This window comes from Mya arenaria, chromosome 14, assembly GCF_026914265.1.
Source record: "Mya arenaria isolate MELC-2E11 chromosome 14, ASM2691426v1".
Classification (NCBI taxonomy): domain Eukaryota; kingdom Metazoa; phylum Mollusca; class Bivalvia; order Myida; family Myidae; genus Mya; species Mya arenaria.
In genome coordinates this window covers 19,297,739-19,308,590 of record NC_069135.1, presented here as the reverse complement: position 1 = coordinate 19,308,590, position 10,852 = coordinate 19,297,739, and the positions used below count along the sequence as shown (strand labels likewise).

Below are 10,852 nucleotides of genomic sequence, written 5' to 3'. Positions count from 1 at the left end.
CTATTTCGCTTTGCTATATGAGTATTTTGTTTAAAATACTCCCTACGGCTTTAAAAAAAAACAAATCCAGCATGACAACTTACTGATCCTGTTTAAGAAACACAGGAATAAAGGTTTTCTGTTGAACACTGAATACTGAATGTTGTCAATAATAACACATAGCATTAACAATGAAGTAGTAACTGCCTTGGCCACTAAAATATAGGTCAAGAGCTCACTGGTTGTCTAACCGGTTAACGCTATATTGCGCAACCAACTAAAGGTACTTCCCAAGTCAAAGCGGCATGTTCTTGCCATCGCGTTTAGTTACGTTGAGACACCAAAAATTGCTTCAACGTAAGTAAACGTGGAACAATGTGGCCCAAACAACATAAACTTGATATTTTGATTGTAGACAATTTGTTAGCATTTTGCCCCTTTCATAGTGCCCGGTACCATGTTGCAACGCTTTCAGCACTAGCTAGCCACACCGTCGCATGTTGTAGTCCCGCAGTGAAACAAAACGTCCCGCTACATCATACCTCCAAGCTAGCCTTATCTTGAAGACAATTATTCCGTATATCGACATAAGTTCAGCATATTGACATTGGCTTTGGGACTGAAAAATTGTATAAGCAAAGTATTTCCATTTTTATATTAAGGAACGGTTTATTTCGAAGTGGATAGTGATGTCAAAAACTCCATAAAACATAAACCTGAACCTAAAATCGATTTTCTTCAAAAAACAACATTTTTTTTTGTCTTAAAGTGGTAAATTATGCAAATAACAATAACATGCACTATCGTTTTGATTGAATGATTTTTGTGTTTAAATAAGACTTAATTGAGAGTGACGCGTGGTATACTGCTCTTTTAAAACAAAATGGGTAATCCTATGGTCAAATACAACCTACACGTGAAGGGCATGCGTTTGTAGAGTCTCTGTGAAATAAATGGTCTTAACCTCAACCTTTAACTTTAAAAAATGTGGTATCATCTAGCGGTTCAGTCCTTGAAAACATATTATTTCATTGCACATTGTTTGTTCGGCTATGAAAGTGTAGACGTTATATTCGGAACGATATTGATGATAACTTGCATTGTATTATTTTCCATTATCCGTGGTTTTTATTGGCAATCGCCTTAGACGCGCTATAGCGCGGTAGTGTAGTCATAAATTGAGTGACGAGAAACCTGTCTATATGGTTTTTGTATTCTTATACATGTGTGTGTACAGCAATTAAACTTGTAAAAATATTGTTTGGATTTAAGCATGAACGTGTATTTTGGTTTAGGTAAGCATTTGTAAATTTTATACAATTGGTTTGTTTATCAAAATGCGCTTCAAAATAGTTTTCAGTGCCATTAAACCGGGTTTGTGTTTAAACTTTTTGCTACTGAGCTTGTTTCTGTAGTTTTTCACATAAGTATTTATATGTTTGTTATAGAAATTGAGGAACGATAATGAGTTTATTATTGTTAAAACAAGTTTTGCTATATGAACGTATGAGGGTAGATGATTTTAAAGTTTTTATTTAGAAAGTATAGTTTAAGATACACATTTTTCTTCTGAACCAACTGTAAGAATGGCGAAGAAACCCGACTTCCCCACACAAAGCTCCCCTCCTATTTAATATTTACAATAACGACATAAACGAGGGACTATTTTCACTGCAATTTCTATATTTGTTACATCATCTAGAACAGCACATCACTATCACTGTGGTCATCATCATTTTCATCAGTTTGTACGTTTTCATCATTATTCAGGGTACAATTTGTTCCTAGCGCTACTAGACTACTTAACGAAGTACAATTTTGTTTCATCTAATAAGTTATCAATATGTTTTTGTAAGATCTTTACAGATCTTAAAATACATTACACAAACAGATCTCCTCGGAAACCCTATTTACTGCCCTATAAATAGCAGATGTCAATCATCGTAATGTTGGTCAGATTTAAGTGTTTAGGCACATTGACAACGGATACCATTATATAAAAATAGTTTGTCTGATAATGTCCAAGGATACTAGAATTATGGTAAGAAGAGTAATATTGCTTTGTTTTGCTGTCAGCATATATGATCCATTTTTATTCATTTTGGCTAGCTTCTAAAGTTCCCTACATTATCATCTTTTCATGAATGTACATCTGTTTACTCAAGCAACATTTGATAAGATCTGAACAATTGGAATAAGATGGAGAAAAAACCCCCTGGAAACATTAATTACTTAAGGTATTAGCCATGTAATACAACTCGGGAAACATCGGGTAACATCGACATATATCGCCACTCGCCGTAACAGATCGCGACGAACATCGGGCGTATTCGGCCTGTACCGGATGTTGCTATTTTTAAAAACAGAAGGTATTTCCCGGCTATTCATAGGTCAATAATGGAATTTCTATATCGTAGGATTTGGAAACATTGTGATGTTTTTCTCATGAATATACGTTTAAAATAAATAAACACTAAAAGTACACGCTGACAGTTGATTACGATACATCTAACAATTTGAGTCATTACAGTAAAACATGGATTATAAGTGAAATGTACGCGTAAGAGAAGATTTTCTCTCGAAAAAACGAACTGTCAACAATCGGCATGGAACTGGGATATTCGTATCAAAGGGCTCTGAATGTAAGTATCCTTGAGCAGTTTTGTACGTTTGTGTTCAAAAACGTTTGTTTTTTTAATTTATCTTTGGAATTCTTAAATCATTTTTATTAGCTAAATGTTTAGACAGCATGATCATATTTTACATGTACTTATGTACATGTTACATATTTTTATATGTACTTATGTACATAACTTATGTTTAAGATATAATATGAGTATTTAATCTTTAAATTGATTGTTTTATCTTAGAAAAATATTAGACGTAAAATTTTGTTTAAAAATGATGTGTTTTGGTACGTGACCTATTTCTAACATACCACAATACATGTACATACCCGTTATTTGTTTACAAAATGCATATTTTCAAAATTAACCTGTGAAAAAAAGTTGTATGTGGTTTGGGGCTTGAAGCCGCATCTGCTAGGACACTATTGACATTCATTGGCTTGGTGTAGGTCTCGTTAAAACCCCATACTGTTGTAAATCATTATCAACCATATGCAAAACAACTACACATTTGTGCCTACCAACCCTTACTCTTGGCTAAAACAGATTTTAGTGCAGAATGTATAATACTTGTGCATTTGTATTTTACGGTGGTAGTTTCTGCTGGTTGATAATCAGAAGTCTAATTTCTTCCAGGCAGGAAAATGACTGAATATTACTTAGTCAACAACACTGGGTTATGAAGAATTCCAGCCTGCATTAGATACTATGTTGGATCCTTGAGAGCGGATTTGACAGCCATGTCCATCCACAAGGCAGTCGCATCTGATCGAGATGATGTGAGTATTTCATATAAAACATATTTGACTTGGTTTTTGTTTTTATAAACCTACTGTATTCAATAATGAAGTGGTGGTGGTGGTGATGGTGGTCAAGTGGTGGTGGTGGTGGTGGTGGTGGTGGTGGTGATGATGATGATGATGATGATGATGATGATGATGATGATGATGATGATGATGATGATGAATTTTATTGATAAATTTAATGATTTTCTTTATATATATACATGTATGTATCAGCTTGTTGTTGTTTTTTTCAAAATAATGTCGAAAAATATTAAACTGTTTATATTTTATTTTGTATATGTATGGCAGTATAATTATCTATACTAGTTAGTTAGAAAGGCTTTAAAGTACAACTTTTTTCCTTTACAGCACTAAACATTCTTGATGGGTAAAGTACCTGAAGGTGCATGAAAACCAAATCAGCATTGACTCAGCATTGAGTTATCATCTGTGCACACACTACAAGTACAAAGCATGGGAACAGACCAAACTTCAAATGTTGAAGAGTGAAGAATTATTGTGAAAAAAAACTAATTGTTAGAATACCAATGACAAAATAAAACAGATATACATCAAATTACCCACAGAGATTGTTTACATGTTATAATATTAAAAAAAACCCATTAGTTCAGAACTTTCACTCTGATATTTTTGGAGGGGCGAGCCCACTTAGTGTTCTTGTTTCTTCACATATTTTAGTTTAAAAGTACACTCATTTGTTTTAAACTCTGTATTCTGAGTTAGTATCATAAGTAAAATTCATTTATTTGAAAGAGTACATTTTATGAATAAGTCCAATTAAGCTTTATAATTTTTTACAAAAAAAAGGTTGATTTTTAAGCATTTTATTAGCTATAAAAATGTATGGTAACATGACTTTATGTATATTTTCTTCAAAACTGGACGGTAAACTATCATAAATTGTCTTTTAAATTGTTCAATATACATCATAGATAATATCTAAAATGATTTCAGCAGCTTGCCTTATAGTTAACTATTTTTTATGAATTTTATAAAACTGCTATATATTTTCAATCATCGAAAAACTGCTCTTTTCCGAAGAATAATAAGATCAATCAAAATGATTTGTTTCCATGTGTATCAATAATGTGTTCGTTTGAACTTTAGTTTTTTGTTAACTGAAGTTTATTTTACCAGAAACTGTTGTGTTTATTTCATAATCTCTGATAATGCGAAAAAAAATCAAATATAGACAAAATATTTACTTGTCGCTCTTTGTAGCCCTTGGAGTTTGGGGGTGGGTGTAATGAAACATAAATAACTTTTTTAATTCACGGTAAAAAATCTTCAAAATTTGGATAAAAGTCCCATAGTGTACCGTGATTATAACTATGTTGTCGGTTAAAGCTTTTAAAAAAGTGTGTATTACGCGGCTAATACCTTAAAGGGGCTGTCTCACAGATGATAAAATAGCGGAATAAAAGGAAATTGTCGAAAAATGACATAACCTTGGCATCGATGTGTACAATGCATTGAAACTTACTAACTGAAGTACCACATAGTATACATTTTATTTACGTTCAGCAGATATTTCGTATTTTTCCATTAAAAAAGATTACTGGGTATGTCTACCAGGTAGAATTCATTCCTTATGCGTGATTGGCTAGTCGGTGTTATCACGTGATATTACCGAGGTAGGTGTATAGCTTAATTATGTCACCCGATTAGAGTAAGCCTTAATATCTCAGTAAGTAAGACGTTGGACATCAATTTTGGCGACGCGGGTTCGAACCCAGTCACCGACACAATTTTTTTTTAACATTTTGGTCCTTTTTTTACAATTATGTTATCAAAGCGTAACACATTCTATTAGATAATTGTCCTGAGATTCGTTACAGAAAAAAAATTGTTGGTGACAATCTGTGACAGTCCCTTTAATGCCACATTTTAGCTTTAGAGCGTTCCAAGCCAACGATTTTTTCTCTCTTTTTTTGCTTCGAACATTATTCATAAAATCTAATACGTAAAAATAAACATGAAACAATTAATCCATCATTTTGTCATTTTCTGGGATTTGAATTTACCTATTATGCAGCTTCTTTGACGGTTCTAATTATATCTGCTAGTATTTGTTCAAATCGACGCATGTGCTGATCTTGTTTCGTGTTCTCGAATGTTTCTCCTGTTAACTGAACAATGGAATATCTGATCCATCATTATTTCTGTTTGCTGTGACAATATAAAGAACATGTGTTGACTTTATATTAAATGTAAAAAATATAATTATTCGATATTATGATTATTTTTTTACTCTATATTTCTTTCGTTCAACGGCGAGCTCTGATATCTCCATACTCCATACTCCATATTTAGGGAAAGAAGCAGTTTTGATTAAGCATGGAAAAGAAGAAAATATATATAGAAAAAATTGCGACAAATGTACTGGTCATCAAAACTATTGAGTAGCGGTTGAAGATCCTGCATATTAACTTGAGCGGAGATGCATCATTTCTTTCACGTTGTTTTGCGTGTTATCCTTTTCAATAGGTCCAATTTACCTTTTTTTAATTTACATCTAAATGCAGCGTTTAGCTCAACTTTGAAATGAAAGATAAATATAGTTTAACCTTTAATTGATTCGTTCTAGGTATAACAAATAGATGTCTTTTGACGAAACAAAATCAGGTTAAATAACATAAAGATGTTCGATTTGAAGCCATAAAAATGCAATATATTTGGTTTTTTAAATGGAAGTAAAATATGTTAAATAATGTACTATAATATAATGCGTATACATTGGATTTAAATCTACACTGAAATGATAGGATTAATTATCGTACAAAAAGAATTGATACTTAAAACAAGGACACAACCAACTTATTATGTTTTAAATCATTTTTTATCCAGTGTGATGGCATTATTGTCCTAAATAATCGATTTCATAAGTCCATATTGTTATATTGGTTCAATCAATGTTTGACTTTCTAATTAGAGTTGAAACATAAATGTTATTATTGTTTACGTAAGCGTTTGATTGTTGTAACAGTGTTGTAATAAGTACGCGGGTATTTGACATAATACTTTTCCGCTGAAAACACACAATTTTAAAATCCAAAAATAGCTTTGCTGTGAAATAGCGTGAATAGCAAACGAAAGCAAGAGGGAAATAATCAAAATATTATCAGTATTTACGATCAATATATTTTACATAATAAATCAATAAATACATAAACTTCTTGGTTGAATGGTTAATACAGATACAAACGAAAAGGTTGCCCCTTTCTGAAAATATAAACTTCAGTACTATATGGCAATGTCTTGTTTCATGTTCATTCTCAAGTGTTTCATGAGCCATATGAATAGTGTTTATGTTGATTGGCTAGACAGGCGAAAAAGAGAGCCCACAAATGTTATATTTATTCAAAACGAAAACACTCAAGGTGGTGATATATTTCAAAATATGCAAACAATTTTTTTGCATTTAAATGTTTTACAAAATGGTCTATGAAAGGAAGGCGTTTGCATTGTAATAGGAATATTTATATGAAAAACTACATAAACAAGAGTCCAGTAAGTCGAAAGTTTAAACATGAACCCCGTCTATTGGCACAGGGTCAACGCCAAAAACAAACAATCACAAACAAGAAACATGGAACAACAACACAAAAACCCACACTAAACACACTACATATATAATACATAAAACTAGGGATGTTACAACCCGAAGCTTTACAGTGCGGTTTATAGATCCGGTATGGTGGGGACCGTATTCCTTATACTACATATAGATGTGTCAAATCATACTACAAGTGAACTTTTCGAAATCAGATACAAGAACATACTGCTATCAAATTTGCTGTATGCACTGTATTTCTTATCCGCAAGGATACCGCGTGTGTTAAACTGCATGTGGTAATGAAACTACCAATGCAGACACAATTTTGTCAGGCTACATGATGAGACGCTTTTTTAAGAGATTAGTAAGAAAACAACAACAAAATGATACCTGTACTTGCATATCTAAGCTGAGTTGTACGCACTCAATGTGCAAAAACTCTCCTAGATTCCATATAATAGTAGAGTTTTTTATTATACTGTCGCCTCTATCGACTAAGGGCCAGTCCGCCACACTTATAAGGAACTTATAACTGTTTAACATCTTAACCTCTATATCTGGATTATTACCCTACGTATATTGCATATGCCGGGCGCCTTGCAGGAAAGCAGTCTGTACCCTTTTTAACTAGTTGCAAGAAAAGCAATAGGCCATATCAGATCAAGTCCCTAGTGGGGTTCTATCCTTCGACTTTCCGCTCAGCATGTTGACGCCCTCATCGTTATTAATATGTTTGTAAAATACAAGTTCATAAATTATTGTCGATACGTATGAATACGATAATATACTCTTTGTGAAAGACTTTACACATATGACAACGAATCAGTTGTAGCAGCAGAAGGTCTTAGATAAGTGTTTGTTGCACATGCTAAATGATATGGCAGCTTTTTTATGAGAAAATTACTTATTCTTATCTTAAGTTCTGGGAGACAAATACGATTGTATTGATCAATGCAATTTGATGAACAAGGCGATTACTCCTTTTCTATGACTGCTTTTCTCCAGGGATTTTATTAAAAAATGCCCTTCTTGTTGCTTGAGACAGATTAATAGTGCGCTTTCCATTGAGGCTAAAGAAAAAATCAAGAATTGATTGACATAAATAACAAATTTAATCTCCATCTGTATTTTTTTTTAATTAAACACGCAAAAGTGATCATTCAATGGACATAAACAATTTCAATAAGCCAATTAAGCCATGCGAATCAAGGAAAGGTTACACAAATCAAGAAACACATTTTACATTGTTTAGTGTGCATTGATTTGTTCAAGAAAATAATGAAGCTCATTCCGTTATACCTGAGATCTGCTACAATGTGACATTAATTAAAATGGACATAATTTGTATATTATGTATAAATTGCAATATTTCTTTGTTACGAAAATACAGGGATTCCATGCGTGTCCATAAATGACCTTCAAAAACTTCCTTCTGAATACTTTTAAGAATGGCCCTGCATGAGATATTGAGTTTAGATTCTGAGTGTACATGGATATACAGGGGTAAATTACATTCTTGTTATGTGACGAACGATAAGGTTTTGTGTCAGACCTATGTCTTTTCTTATATCTTTTCTTATGTCTCTATATATCTTTTCTTTGTACGAAAACGCGTTCTTTCTTTATTTCCTATGTAGTAGTAAATCGAGCAATCTCATGTTCAAGAAAACTGTAACCCACGAAGTTGGAAAATGGAAAACTTGAGTAATAACAGACCCTTCTGTCGCCTATTTCCAATCGCTTGTCTTATTAAAAGGACTGAGCATAGACATTATATGCATGATTTTGCCAGGACATTGTGTCGAAGCCGTCGAAGCAACATTTTTGTCTGAAATGGAAGTCAATATAGCCGGTGGATGTACAGCGACAGATCTAGAATTAGATCCTTGTCTTCAACCTCAATTTGTCAGTTATTGTCCTCGGAAAAGGTATCTATATGCACTTTCTGTCTCATGAAACATAATATCGTTTGATTACAGACACATTTACATGCCTCTAGGGCTTGGCATATTAATTTTATAATAGAAATAAAAAAGTGTAAATGTTAAAACGGATTCTGACCAAATATCATATACATAATGAATATGCTTTTGCAGCGATGTAATGGACCTCTTAATTCAATGTTGTTGAAATGTATTCGGAGTATGCCTTTTAAAGACTACGTCATATATCGTGTTTTATCGAACATAATCTTCGCTGTCATGTAAGAGAAAAAAATGTTTATGACATTGACATAATGTATCTAATGCATTATCTGTTACTTAACTGACACGCTTTAAGAAATAAATATTAGAACATGAAATGTAGCATCAATGTTTAATGGACAAAATGTTTCTCCACAACTTTTCTTATTTAAGATCCTTTCAACAAATATAAGATATTTGACATGCTTTAATACCTTGTCATCGCTGATGTGTTTCTTGTTTATGTTTGAACTTTTTGCTACTGAGCATGTTTCTGTAGCTTTTTGCATATATATTGTATAAATCTTATGTTTTCGTTGACAATATTATTCCAATACAGTCGCTTTGAGAGACCTTCAATTGTGTTACTCGGTTATTGACCTATTCTAAAGGCATACGAAGTAGTACGAAGTAGTACATTACTCTATTGGTAGCGCTCTAATGCCTATTTCATCAATTATAACCTAGAGCCTGAACAATTTTAGATAAAATGAAAATTGACTGCTTCCTCCACTATATTTCTTTTTAGAAAGTGGATTCCGTGCCCGTTTAACTGCATAAGTTTTTACGGTTATCCAAACAATTCGTTTTAGTTAGTATGTAATCATCATACAATAATGTCATGGCAGTTATATAGGCAAGTTCAGCATATATTCATGAACTTTGATACAGTTAAAGAGACACGGATAAAGCCTTAAAGTTTTCAGATCATCAACGTGGCACACGCATGTCAAAACTCACATTAAACGTAAATAGTGCAACAACCTCATTAAACATTGTAATATACTGGTTAACGACATACAAATCGAAACGGACAAAAGCTATCAGACTAGTTTTATTGGAGCTTCCCTTATCTTGAAGACTATAAAGTATAAACCAAGGAGACATCATATTACATTATACATATTAACTTCAATTTTAATGACTGAATGATTAACAAAAATAATATTGCGCTGCGATAGTCTTTCTCTTTTTTTCTTTTTTAAAAACCTTGTTACGGGGATTTCAAATAAACATTGTCAAAAGTCAATAGTGCAGCTCTCTAGGTTTAACTTTAAGTGCATATACATAGCTTTACGTTTAATGAAAAGTAACGGGGATCTAAAATTAACATTGTCAAAAATAAGGAAATACTTTTGATGTTCGTTCATAAAAAAAGTACATTATTACTTGCATTTGAATGAGTTATCTGTATAGGGTAATCATGCCGGTCTCTAGCGAGGCAGAATAATAGTAGCCTATAATCGCGATTGATTCGCATGTATGACCAGTATTAAGTCAGTCCATTTATATTTCGAAGTGAAACACGTTTGCGTTGACATCCACAAATACATCGTTGGGATTTTAACATGAAAAGTTACCTTCTGGTAGGTAATTTGTATTTTTTAAACCACCAAATGTATGACCTAAATACTTTAGCAAAATTATTTCCATTCCAAAAATAATATCTGATCTTAAACTCGTTTTCTAAGCACATATTGAACAGGATTGACAAATGATAATTATTTCAATAGCGATGTACTTAAAAATGTGTTGATAATTCTTTGCGTTTACAAACTTATCAAATCTTGAACCAACATCCTTAGAAAAACTTCATGAAGAATACCATTTCAATGTTCAAAAATAAAAAAATAGTTGTAATTTCTATTTACATAGATAAATCCTTTAATTCGTGGTCTTTGAATTTGAAACTCTCATGAG

General features: G+C 32.5%; 1 long non-coding RNA gene across 1 annotated transcript; it reads left to right on the top strand.

The window, feature by feature from the left end:
- Positions 1 to 2,488: 2,488 nt before the first annotated feature.
- On the top strand, positions 2,489 to 3,960 carry LOC128216969 (uncharacterized). Its single transcript, XR_008258164.1, has 3 exons — positions 2,489 to 2,621; positions 3,243 to 3,385; positions 3,761 to 3,960. It is a non-coding gene; the product is annotated as an uncharacterized LOC128216969 (long non-coding RNA).
- Positions 3,961 to 10,852: the final 6,892 nt, after the last annotated feature.